The 14,221-nt window shown below is 39.3% G+C and overlaps 1 protein-coding gene across 5 annotated transcripts in view; it reads left to right on the top strand.

Annotated features, from left to right (window-relative positions):
* Positions 1-14,221, top strand: part of SCLT1 (sodium channel and clathrin linker 1) — a 218,943-nt gene that overhangs the window by 20,016 nt on the left and 184,706 nt on the right. The gene's annotated exons all lie outside the window — the stretch shown is intronic.

Genomic DNA, 14,221 nt, shown 5'->3' with positions numbered 1-14,221 from the left:
ATTAGCGAAGGAAAAGAAAGGATTGTTTCAGGCCAGGCTGTCTTCTAATGGGGGACTGACACTCCAGGGGCCTTTTTCATGCAGTTACTTCATTAGTACTGATGAGGAAATTTCAGGTGGACTGTTTTAAGGATCACGTCTCTGGGAGGGATTGAAACAGTTTTAGTTTTTGCTATGATGGGTGGGGGGGAGGAAATGATCCCATTTGGGGCTTGTTATTTCTTTTTTAACAGTGTGATGGTATTATTTTGCATTTCTCTGATGAATAGATATGTAGAGAATATTTTCATATGCTTTTTGGCCATCCAGATGTTCTCTTTTACATGAGTTTGAGTAGCTCCGGGAGTTGGTGATGGACAGGGAAGCCTGGAATGCTGCAGTCCATGGGGTCACGAAGAGTCAGACATGACTGAGCTGAACTGATGTTTTTTTTTTGAGATGTTCCTTTTTAAATATTTTGCCCATTTAAAAAATTGGGTTATTTACCTTTTTAAAAAAATCATTATTGGAATATAGTTGATTTTACAATGTTGTGTTCATTTCAAGTGTACAACAAGGCGAATGAGTTACACATTCTTTATGAATGTGAAAGAGGAGAGTGAAAAAGCTGGCTTAAAACTCAACTTTCAAAAAACCAAGATCATGGCATCTGGTCCCATCACTTCATGGCAAATAGATGGGGAAACAATGGAAACAGTGATAGACTTTTATTTTCTTGGGCTCCAAAATCACTGCAGATGGTGACTGCAGCCTTGAAATTAAAAGACGGTTACTCCTTGGAAGAAAAGCTATGACCAACCTAGACAGCATATTAAAAACCAGAGACATTACTTTACCGACCAAGGTCCATCTAATCAAAGCAGAGCTATGGTTTTTCCAGTAGTCATATATGGATGTGAGAGTTAGACCATAAAGAAAGCTGAGTGCCAAAGAATTGATGCTTTTGAACTGTGGTGTTGGAAAAGACTCTTAAGAGTCCCTTGGACTGCAAGGAGATCCAACCAGTCCATCCTAAAGGAGATCAGTCCTGAATATTTATTGGAAGGACTGATGCTGAAGCTGAAATGCCAATACTTTGGCCACCTGATGTGAAGAACTGACTCACTGGAAAAGACCTTGATGCTGGAAAGATTGAAGGCAGGCGGGGAAGGGGATGACAGAGGATGAGATGGTTCGATGATATGACTGACTCGATGGACATGAGTTTGAGCAAGCTCTTGTTGGTGATGGACAGGGAAGCCTGGTGTGCTACAGTCAGTCCATGGGGTTGCAAACAGTCGGACTCGACTGAGTGACTAAACTGAACTGAAATGTGGCTTATGGCTATCGTTTTTTAGATAGTGCAGTTCTAAACTCTCCATGTGATGGATTACTCAGTAAAACTGTGAAGAGTTGATTTGTTGCCTCATCCCATAGTGAAGATAGAAAATCAGTAATTTAGGACTTTAAAGAGTCTGAATTTAGGAGTTTATCAATTTCTTAGGTCATACTTCAGCCGCCTTTATTGATGAAAATCAACCTCCTCTTGATAAGAATGAAAGGTGTAAGAGTTTGTTGCAACCCTCTAAAATGTACAAGACCACCTTCACAAAATATTAGTCATCCTATACTTTGTTTTCTTCCAAAGGATAGAGGAAAGGATGCTGTTTACTCATTTGGTAACCTGTGATGCTGATTAAAATCAGGAATACAAAATTAAACATTCAGAACTGTAATTACAATACTTAAAGAGTATGTAGTTGTCTTAGAGGAAGAAACGTGTCCACAAATTTAGTTTACCTGACCACAGTCCAATATTATTGCCACTCTTTGTTTGATAAATCACCACTGTCATCTCAGGAAGTCATCTTGGGATCAAAATAGATAGGAATTAATTATATATATCCATTTTTCAAGATTTTTAAAATTATATAAAAATTTCTTTTGTATAATTTGTTTAAATTTTGTTTAATTTGTTTAAATTTATTTTAGGGAATATAAAGTCTTATAAATACTTTTAAAATAAGTCAATTTCAATCTTATTTTCCCAACCTAATTTTTTTTCTACTAGGTCTCTAGTTAGGAAATGATGCAGTCTCTTATTCCTAAGGTTTTACTAGTAAGTAAGAAGGGGTTGGTGAATCTGTATTTTTATTTTCAAATATTTATCTTATGTTTTGATTTATTACTTTTATTTCAGAATGTTATAGCTTTTATAATTTAGATTATTGAGTCATTTATTCTTACATTTGTATCTCCTTAGCAGCTATCCTTAGAAAATAGTTATGGAGCAGTGTCTTCACTGAATTCACCTTAGTATATATTGAGCACCATCTTTATGTAAGGCACTGTGCCACGGGTTTTAGCAATGTAAAGGTATGTAAAGTAAAATAGCAATTTTAGAGGAACATAGAGACTTATAAAAATATGAGATGAGAAATATTATATAATTGGATAAAAGGCATAATATTTGAATCTTTTAAGAACTTTAAAACCAGCTATTAGTAATAAGAGAAGAGAAAAAAGGAGATCACGTATAGTTGGAGAGATCTGGGAGTTTCCTGGAGGACATGTAGTATATCTGAGGAGCACTGCTAAGTAGGTAGGATTTCAAAAGAACTTCAGTGGGGGGCCAAAAGGGCGTGGTGAAGAGCATTGTAGCTGGACCCACTGGCATGATGAATAGCCAAAGTGGGTGAGAAAATGAGAGTTATATTTAGGGACTAAAACATACTTCAGTTTCTATAATGTGTTTGGCATATGTGAAAGAAGTAATTGAAAATAAGGTTAGGAAGTGTAGATTGTTCCCACATTATAGAGGACCTTGAATGGTTAAGTTGAATAGTTTGGATTTAAATACTAGAAGATTATTAAATATTTTTTAGAAGAATGGCTTTCTGAGTAATCTGGAAGAAACTCATCACTAATTTATTACGCATCTATTGCAAATAAAGCACCCATTCCAGTCCATTTTAGTTCGTTGATTCCTAAAATGTCAGTGTTCACTTTTACTATCTCCTGTTTGACCACTTCCAATTTGCCTTGATTTATGGACCTAACATTCCAGGTTCCTATGCAGTATTGCTCTTTACAGCATTGGACCTTGCTTTCATCACCTGTCACATCCACAGCCAGGTGGTGTTTTGCTTTGGCTCCATCTTTTCATTCTCTCTGGAGTTATTTCTCCACTGATCTCTAGTAGCATATTCGGCACTTACCGACCTGAGGAGTTCATCTGTCAGTGTCCTATCTTTTTGCCTTTTCATACTGTTCATGGGGTTCTCAAGGCAAGAATACTGAAGTGGTTTACCATTCCCTTCTCCAGTGGACAACATTTTGTCAGAACTCTCCACCACGACCCATCCATCTTGGGTGGCTCTACGTGGCATGCAGTCCATGGGATTGCAAAGAGTTGGACACATCTGAGCAACTGAGCTGAACTAGGTTTGTCCTAGCTTTTCATTCAAGGAGCAGGCATCTTTTAATTTCATGACTGCAGTCACTGTCCACAGTGATTTTAGAGCCTAAGAAAATAAAGCCTCTCACTGTTTCCAATTTTTCCCCATCTACTTGACATGAAGTGATGGGACTGGATGCCATGATCTTCGTATTTTGAATGTTGTGTTTTAAGCCAGCTTTTCGACTCTTCTCCTTCACTTTCATTAAGCAGCTCTTTAGTTCCTCTTTGTCTTTTGCCATTAGGGTATTGTCATCTGCATATCTGAGGTTATTGATATTTCTCCTGGCAATCTTGATTCCAGCTTGAGCTTCATCCAGCTCAGCATTTGGCATGATGTACTCTGTATATAAATTAAATAAGCTGGGTGTCAGTATACAGCCTTGACATACTCCTTTCCCAATTTTGAACTAGTCTGTTGTTCCGTGTCCATTTCTCGCTGTTGCTTCTTGACCTGCATACAGGTTTCTCAGGAGGCAGGTAAGGTGGTTTGATATTCCCATCTCTTTAAGAATTAAAGAGTTAGTTACTAACAGTTAGTTACTAGGTTAATTTAAAAAATTGAAACCATGATGAGATGTCACAACATACCTTCCAAAATGGTTAAAAGAAAACATAGCCCCACTGAAAAGTAAATACTGGAAAGTATGCAGAAAAAAATGAACCAATCAGACATTGCTGGTGATACTGTGTGAAGAATTTTGTAGTTTCTTCTAATTAGAAAGATGGTAACGATGACTCTATATGCGAGATAGCAAAAGATACACAGATGTAAAGAATAGACTTTTGGACTCTTTGGGAAAAGGTGAGGGGAGGATGATTTGAGAGAATAGCATTGAAACATACATATTATCATTTGTGAAATAGATCTCCAGTCTAGGTTCGATGCATGAGACAGGGTGCTCGGGGCTGGTGCACTGGGATGACCCTGAGGGATGGGATGGTGAGGAAGGTGGGAGGGGAGTTCAGGATGGGGGACACATGTACACCCATGGCTGATTCATGTCAATGTATGGCAAAAACCACTACAATATTGTAAAGTAATTAGCCTCCAATTAAAATAAATAAATTAAAAGTAAACATACAGGTCAGCCTTTGTATTCCTTTTCATTCATCATGGAGAAACCATTTACATGGTTGTAAATGAACCATAACAACCTAAATAACAACCATTGTTTACTCAAAAGCCTATACAGAAATATTTGTAGCAGTTTTGTTCATAATATCCCAAAATACGGATGAAACTGGAGCCTATTATACAGAGTGAAGTAAGTCAGAAATAAAAACACCAATACAGTATATTAACACAGATATATGGTATTTAGGAAGATGGTAACAATGATTATATATGCAAGACAACAGAAGAAACACAAATATAAAGAACAAACTTCTGGATTCTGTGGGAGAAGGCGAGGATGGGATGATTTGAGAGAATAGCATTGACACATGTATGTAAAATAGATCACCAGTCGAGGTTTGATGCATGAAACAAGGCACTCAAAGCCGATACACTGGGACAACCCAGTGGGATGGGATGGGATGGGGAGGGAGGTTAGAAGGGGGTTCAGGGTGGGGGACACATGTACACCCATGGATGGTTCATAATAGCCCCAAATGGGAAGCAACCACTGGTGAATGGTTAAACAAACTTTGGTACATACTTACCATGTACTATTGCTCTCAACTAAAAAGGAATTAATTTTTAATACATGTAAAAAAAATGCCCAAGAAATTATGCTGATAGGAAAAAAAAAGACCAATAACAGAATATTACATACTTTATTGGTTCCTTTTATACAAGATTCTTGAAATAACATATAGATGGAGAACAAATTAGCGGTTGTCAGAGTTCAGAGATGGGGATGGGTGGGACGTAGATGAGTGTTGCCCTAAAGGTACAACATGAAGGATCCTTGGGTTATGGACCTATTCTGTGTTTTAACTTAATATCATTATTATGGAAGTTTTACTGTACTGTATTGTCTGCAGTTTTGCAAGATGTTACTGTTGGGGGAAAATTGGTAAAAAGCTATATGACAGTTCTCTATTATTTCTTTTTTCGTTGAAGTTAATTGATACACAGTAACAGTTATAAGTCAGAGGTGTACATTTTTACCAATTCATAATTTTAAAAGTTATATTTCATTTATAGTTACAGTTATTATAAGTGTTGATTATCTTCACAGTGTTGTGCAGTATACCCCTTTTGCTTATTTTATACCTGATTTGTGCTTCATACTCTTCTGTTTCCCTATGTTACTTCTTCCCCATCCTCTCTCCCTTCTGGTAACCACGATTTTTTCCTCTGTGTCTGTGAGTGTGCTTCTTTTAGGTTATATTCGCTAGTTTGTCATATATTTCATATTCTACATATAAGCGATATTGTAGAGTATTTGTCTTCCTTTGTCTGACTTATTTCACTTGGCATGATGCCCTCCAAGTCCACGTGCTGCTACTGACTTTGGGTTTTGTTTGTTCTTGTTTCTCCAATTGCTTTAGGTTTAAGGTTAGGTTGTTTTATCTGTGATTTTTGTTATTTCTTGAGGTAAGCTCCTATTACTATAAACATCCCTCTTAGAACTGTTCTTAAGGCATCGTGTAGATTTGGGGTGGTTCTGTTTTCATTTTCATTTGGTTCTAGGTATTTTTTTATTTCCTCTGATTTCTTTAGTGATAAATTAGTTTGGTAATATATTCTTTAGTCTCCATGTGTTTGTGATTTTTTTGCAGGTTTTTTTTCCCCTGTATTTGATTTCTAATCTCATAGTATTGTGGTCAGAAAAGATGCTTGGTATGGTTTCAATTTTCTTAAATTTACCTAGGCTTGTTTTGTGGCCTAGCTTGTGATCCATGCCAGAGAATATTTTATATACACTTGAAAAGATTGTGTGTATATATACATTTATCATTTAAGTTCTTCTGTTCTTCTGGTCTAATGTTTCATTGAAGTCCTGTGTTTCCTTATTGACTTTCCGTCTGGATGATCCATCCATGGACCTAAGTAGTCCCCTACTATTATTGTGTTACTGTTGATTTCTCCTTTTATGTCCATTAATATTTGCCTTATATGTTGATGTGCTTGTATGTTGTGTGTGTATATATGTACAGTTGTTATATCTTCTTGGATCAATCTCTTGATCATTATGTAGTGTCCTCCTTTGTCTCCTGCAATAGTTTTTAAGTCTTTTTGTCTGATATAGGTATTGCTACTATGGCTTTCTTTTGATTTTCATTTGCATTGAATAGCTTTTTGATCCCTTTACTTTCAGTTCATGTGTGTCTCTAGGTCTTAAGTCTCTTGTAGGCAGAAAATCTTGTTTTTTATCCACACACTATGTCTTTATTTAGAGCATTTAGTCCATTTACATTTAACATAGTTATTGATGTATATGTTCTTATTATTATTTTGTTAATTGTTTTCTATTTGTTTTTACAGATCTTTTTTCCTTTTTTGTTCTCCTCTCTTGTGATTTGATGACTATCTTCAGTGTTACTTTTGAATTCCTTTGTCTCTTTTGTGTGTATAGCTATTATAGATTTCTGTTTTATGGCTACCATGAGGTTTTTGTATAGCAGTCCACATATATATGTATGTGATTGTTTTGAGTTGCTGATGTTTTCATTTCAAATGCATTTAAAAAACCTTGCGTTTGTACTCTTCTCCTCTCATGATTACTGTTTTAGATATGATATTTTACATCTAATTATTTTGTATATCCCTTAACTGCTTATTGTGGTTACAGATGATTTTACTACTTTTGTCTTTTAACCTCCCCACCAGGTTTGTGTGTGGATGATTTCCTGTCTTTACTACATGTTTGCCTTTTCTGGGAGCTTTTCCGTTAAGTAATTTTTTGGTTTCTAACTGTGGTCTTTTCTTTTTCATCTAGAGAAGTTCCTGTATCATTTATTATAAAGCTGGTTTGGTGGTGGAGAACTCTCTCAGCTTTTGCTTGTGTGTAAAGCTTTCGATCTCTCCAGCAAATCTGATCCAGAGCCTTGCTGGGTATATTTTTTCTTGGTTGTACGTTTTTTCCTTTCATCACTTTATTTTTTAATTGGAGGAAAATTGCTTTACAGTGTTGTGATAATTTCTGCTGTACAGCAGTGCAAATCAGCCATCATTATGGCCTTTCATCACTTTAAATATCATGCCATTCCCTTTTGACTTGCAGAGTTTTTGCTGAAACATCACTGACCGTGTTATGGGCCTTCTGTTTCATATTATTTGTTGCTTTCCCTTGCTGTTTTTTAATATTCTCTCTTAATATATAACTTGTTGTTCTAATTGCAATATGTTTTGGTGTGTTCCTTTTGGGTTCATCCTTGATGGGATTCTCTGCACTTTCTAGACTCGAGTGACTATTTCATTCCTCAGGTTAGGGAAATTTTCACCTGTTTGTTAAAATTTACTCAGATTTTTTATCTCTCTCTGCTCCTTCTAGGATCCCTATAATGCAAATATTAATGTGCTTGATGTTGTCCCAGAGATCTCTTAAACTGTCCTTATTTCTTTTCATCATTTTTCTGTTCAGCAGCAGTGATTTCCAGCTCTCTGATCCATTTCTTTGTATCATCTAGTCTACTGTTGATTCCTTCTAGTGTATGTTTTGTTTCCATTATTGTATTCTTCATCTCTGTGTGGTTCTTTATGTTTTGGAACTCTTTGTTACAGATTTCTGACTTCTTGCTTTGTACATCCATTCTCCTCCTGAATTCTTTGATCATCTTTATAATCACTACTCTGACCTTCCCTCAGGTAGATGCTTATCATAATGTCACTTATTTCTTTGGGATTTTATCTTTTTCCTTTGGCTGGAACATGTTCTTCTGCTATCTCATTTTTCCTAAGTTGCTATTCAGATTTTTATGTATATGGTAGTTTTGTTACATTTCTTGACCTTGGAGAGTAGGAGAGGTATGTTGTGTCCCAGCAGCACACAACTCTCTCATCACTCAGGCCGTGTGTTCTAGGACTCACCCCAATAGGGCTGCGTGGGTCCTTCTGGTGTGGCAGGCTGACCCTGTGACGATTTGGTGGGTGTGGTTGGCCCCTGGCCTGGATAGTTGCCAGGCACTGTGCTGTGTGGATGCTGCTGACTGCTGGTTAGAGGGGCCTAGTCACAGGTGGCTGGCTGCAGAGCCGCAGGGAGCTGTGGGGCTAGTGCTGGCTCCCCAGTGGGCAGTGTCTGCACCCAGAAGACTCCGGGCTGTTGTTCACTCTTGCTGATGGTTGAAGCCAGGTCCTGGGGTTAGTGCCAGGCCACCGGCAGGCAGAGCTCTGGGTCCTGGAGTCTGACTGAAGGATCCAGAGATCTCACACCTGCTGTCAGATGGGGTTGGTTACTGACACAGTTGGATATTTGCTTTGTGGTGTCTTGAAGAGTGCCTTGGCCTGCTTTGTGGCAGGACTGGGACCCATCTGATCTAGGGTAGGGTTTTCCCTGATGTAGGCAGGCTAGATATGCACACTAAAGGACTGTGGTTCTCTTGCATCTCTTGCCTCACCTCTGGTGTGTGAGGCTGTTCTGGAGGCTAGTGTATGCTTCCTGGAGTTCAGAGTTGGTGCCCCCCCACTGGTGAGTGGAGCTGAGTCTTGGGTCTCTGACGTGCAGTGCTATGTCTAGAGGCATGTCTAGAGGTGACTGTGTGCTCAGGAAGTCTTTAGGCAGCCTGTCTGCTGATGGGTGGGCTGTGACCTTGCCCAGTTAGTTGTTTGATGAAATGTGTCGGCATTGGTGCCTGCAGCTTATTGGGTGGGGTCAGCTCTCGGCACTGATGAGTTTGAGGGAAGATCTCAAGATGCTGGCCACCAACTGCAGTGTCCATGCAGTAGATAGCTCCCACTTATGTCTGCCACGGCCACCCTGCACCACTCCAGGAATTTTCCCAAGACAACCACGTTTGTCTGGTCCAGGCTTCTATCAATTTATTTCTTTTGCCCTTAAGAGTGAAGTCTTATTACCCTCAGTCCTTTGGATCTCCCAATATTAAGGCTCATTGGCCTTCAAAGCCAGATGCTCTGGGAGCTGCTTTTCCTGGTTCAGGAATCCCCAGACTGGGGGGCCCAGCGTGAGCCTTAGAACCCTCACTCATGGGGGGAGGTACTATATTTTTATTTTGTTGCAGTGCAACAAAAGCAGTTCTAAGAGAGCAGATACACTGTGCTCAAGTGGGATTTATCATAGATTCTAGGATGGTTCAGCATTGGCAAATTAGTCAGTAAAACACACCATATTAACAAATTGAAGAATAGAAATCATATGATTATCTCAATGCAAAAAAAAAAAAAAAAGCTTTTAAAGAAATTTAACTTTCATTTATAAGAACTCTGAACAAAGTATATATAGAGGAACACACTTATACCTGGTTAAGTCCATATTTGAAAACCCTGCAGCCAGTGTGGTACTCAGTGGTGAAAAACTGAAAGCTTATCTGTCAGAGCAACTATTATCAAAAATACTAGAAGTAACAAGTGTTGGGTAGGATGTGCAATAAAGGGAACACATGCACAATGTTGGTAAAAATGTAGATTGGTACATTCACTATGGAAAATATATGGAGGCTCCTCTGAACATGGAAAATAGAATTACCATACAAACCAGCAATTCCACATCTGAGCATTTTCAAAGAAAGAAAAACATTAATTCTAAAGATACATGCACCATTTTGTTATTGCAGCATTATTTGCAATAACCAAGATATGGAAAAACCCTAAGTGTCCATCAATAGATGAATGGATAAAGAAGATGTGGTACATATGTTCAGTGGAATATTGTTGTTGCTTTAGTAGCTAAATCATGTGCAAATCTTTGCAACCACATGGACAGATGAGCCCACCAAGCTTCTCTGTCCATGGCATTTCCCAGGCAAGAATACTAGAGTGGTTACCATTTCCTTCTCCAGGGAATCTTCCTGACCCAGGGATTGAACCTGCACTTCCTTCATTGTCAGGTGGATTCTTTATTGCTGAGCCACCAGGAAAGCCCAATAAAATATTCAGTTCAGTTCATTTCTGTCACTCAGTCCTATCTGACTCTTTGCAGCCCCATGAACCAGGCTTCCTTGTCCATCACCAACTCCTGGAGCTTGCTCAAAATCATGTCCATTGAGTCGGTGATACTATCCAACCAAGCATCCTCTGTCATCCCCTTCTCCTCCTGCGTTCAGTCTTTCCCAGCATCAGGATCTTTTCCAGTGAGTCAGTTCTTCTCATCAGGTGGCCAAAGTATTAGAGTTTCAGCTTTAGCATCAGTCCTTCCAATGAATATTCAGGACCGATTTCCTTTAGGATGGACTGGTTGGGTCTCCTTGAAGTCCAGGGGACTCTCAAGAGTCTTCTCCAACACTGCAGTTCAAAAGTGTCAATTCTTCAGCCCTCAGCTTTCCTTAAGGTTCAACTCTGACATCCGTACATGACTAGTGGAAAACCATAGCTTTGACTAGACGGACCTTAGTTGGCAAAGTAAAGTTTCTGCTTTTTAATATGCTGTCTAGGTTGGTCATAGCTTTTCTTCCAAGGAGCAAGTATCTTTTAATTTCATGGCTGCAGTCACCATCTGCAGTGATTTTTGGAGTCCCCCCAAAACTAAAATCTCTCACTGTTTCCACTGTTTCCCCATCTATTTGCCATGAAGTGATTGTACCAGATGCCATGATCTTAGTTTTCTGAATGTTGAGTTTTAAGCCAACTTTTTCACTCTTCTCTTTCACTTTTATCAAGAGGCTCTTTAGTTCTTCACTTTTTGCCATAAGGGTGGTGGTGTCAGTGTATCTGAAGTTATTGATATTTCTCCTGGCAATCTTTATTCCAGCTTGTGCTTCCTCCAGCCTGGCAGTTAGCAAGATGTACTCTGTATATAAGTTAAGTAAGCAGGGTGACACTATACAGCCTTGACGTACTCCTTTCTCAATTTGAAACCAGTCTGTTTGATATCTGGTACTAACTGATGCTTCTTGGCTGGCATACAGATTTCTCAGGAGGCAGGTAAGGTGGTTTGATGTTTCCATCTCCTTTACAATTTTCCACAGTTTGTTGTGACCCACACAGTCAAAAGCTTTGCAATGGTCAATAAAGCAGAAGTAGATGTTTTTCTGAACTCTCTTGCTTTTTCAGTGATCCAACGGATCTTGGCAATTTGATCTCTGGTTCCTCTGCCTTATCTAAATCCAGCTTGAATCGCTAGAAGTTCATGATTAACACATATTGTTGAAGCCTGGCTTGGAGAATTTTGAGCATTACTTTGCTAGTCTGTGAGATGAGTGCAATTGTGCGGTAGTTTGAACATTCTTTGCCATCTCTTTCTTTGGGATTGGAATGAAAACTGACCTTTTCCAGTCCTGTGGCCACTGCTGAGTTTTCCAAATTTGCTGGCATATTGAGTGCAGCACTTTCACAGCATCATCTTTCAGGATTTGAAATAGCTCAACTGGAATTCCATCACATCCACTAGCTTTGTTCATAGTGATGCTTCCTAAGGCCCACTTGACTTTGCATGCCAGGATGTCTGGCTCTAGGTGAGTGATCACACCATCGTGGTTATCTGGTTCAAGATCTTTTTTGTACAGTTCTTCCGTGTATTCTTGCCACCTCTTCTTAATATCTTCTGCTTCTGTTAGGTCCCTACCATTTCTGTCCTTTACTGAGCCCATCTTTGCATGAAATGTTCCCTTGGTATCTCTGATTTTCTTGAAGAGATCTCTAGTCTTTCCCATTCTATTGTTTTCCTCTGTTTCTTTGCATTGATCACTGAGGAAGGCTTTCTTATCTCTCCTTGCTGTTGTTTGGAACTATGCATTCAAATGGGTATATCTTTCCTTTTCTCCTTTGTCTTTAGCTTCTCTTCTCTCAGCTATTTGTAAGGCCTCATCAGATGACCATTTTGCCTTTTTGCATTTTTTCCGTTTGGGGATGGTCTTGATCACTGCCTCCTGTATAGTGTCACGAACCTCCATCCATAGTTCTTCAGGCACTCTGTCTATCAGATCTAATCCCTTGAATGTATTTCTCACTTCCACTGTGTAGTCATAAGGGATTTGATTTAGGTCATACCTGAATGGTCTAGTGGTTTTCCCCTAGTTTCTTCAACTTAAGTCTAAATTTGGCAGTAAGGAGTTCATAATCTGAGCCACAGCCAGTTCCTGGTCTTTTTGTTTGTTTGTTTTTTTCTGACTATGTAAAGTGTCTCCATCTTTGGCTACAAAGGATATAATCAGTCTGATTTTGGTATTGACCATCTGGTCGTGTCCATGTGTAGAGTCTTCTCTTGTGTTGTTGGTAGAGGGTGTTTGCTATGACCAGTGCGTTCTCTTGGCAAAACTCTTTCAGCCTTTGCCCTGCTTCATTTTGTACTCCACGGCATCTCTTGTTTGTTACTCCAGGTATCTCTTGATCTCCTACTTTTGCATTCCAGTCCCCTGTGATGAAAAGGACATCTTTTTTGGGTGTTAGTTCTAGAAGGTCTTCTAGGTCTTCATAATCAGCCATAAGAAAAGAATGAAATCTCTACATTTATGTTGACATGTATGGTGCTAGATGGTATTATACTAAGTGAAATAAGTCAGAGAAGAACAAATAACTGTATGATTTCCCTTATATATGAAATCTTAAAACAGATGGATAAAAATGACAAAAGAGAAACACAGCCAGAGATGCAGAGAATAAACTGCTTGCCTGAAGGGAGGCAGGGTTGGGGCATGTTTGAAATAGGTATGGGACATTAAGTTAACTTTCAAAATATATGACTCACAGAATGCAATATACAACGTGGAAAATAGGGTCAATAATAATGTATCTTTGTCAGGTGACAGGTGGTAACTAGACTTATTGTATAGGAAGGACCCACTGACAACAATGTTAATCTTAATTATATTGTACTTTATATCCCTAGGGATTGCCTGGGGGCTCAGATGGTAAAGAGTCTGCCCACAATGTGAGAGACTCGGGTTCGATCCCTGGATCAGGAAGATCCCCTGGAGAAGGAAATGGCAATCCACTCCAGTACTATTGCCTGGAAAATCCCAATGGACAGAGGAGCCTGGTAGGCTACAGTCCATGGGGTCGCAAAGAGTCGGACACGGCCGAGCGACTTCACTTCTTTCTTTCTTTCTTTCTTTGTACCCCAGTACTTGTTTATCTTTTAAGTGGATCTTATAAAATTGTGCCTTTTGACCAACTTCATCCATTTCTCCCTCCCCTTACACCGCACCTCTGGTAACCACAAATCATATCTGTTTTTCCATATCTCATAATGGGCATTCCGACACAGGATGATTTCAGCAGTAGTGAGATAGTTGCTGGAGCAGCTCTCAGTTTCTGCTGGTTACTCATTTTCACAAGATAAGTACAGAAATGCCACTAAAAAAAAAAAAACAATGACAGGAAAGCTACCTCTAATTTTTCCATTCCAATCCCTGCCTCCACTTGCTGTTTCTGGTCCTTCTTGCCCATGTTATCCAGCCCACCTTCCTCCCCTGCCTCCCCAGTCTTTTAGCCCTCAGTCTACTTCCCAGCGTTGTCCACCTCTTTCAGTGTTAGGCTGTATCTGTTCCCCTCTTCTGACGAGTGTCATCTCTTCCTGCCACCCTACTTTAGGGAGTTTCGTTCCCAGATCTTCCCCCGGTCCTTCCAGACCATCCGTTGCAGCCTTGTTCATCTTGCGCCTTTCTTGTTACTCACCCTTTCTTGATACTCCTGTATGCTTGTCCCTCCTCCTCCTCATCTTTATTTCTAGTCCCGTGTGCTCTAGTCCTAATCAAAACTCCAACCACCCCCAGTCAGATCTG

Source organism: Muntiacus reevesi, chromosome 13 (assembly GCF_963930625.1).
Source record: "Muntiacus reevesi chromosome 13, mMunRee1.1, whole genome shotgun sequence".
Classification (NCBI taxonomy): Eukaryota; Metazoa; Chordata; class Mammalia; order Artiodactyla; family Cervidae; genus Muntiacus; species Muntiacus reevesi.
The sequence above is the reverse complement of the archived record's forward strand: the minus strand, read 5'-3'. Positions and strand labels throughout refer to the sequence as shown.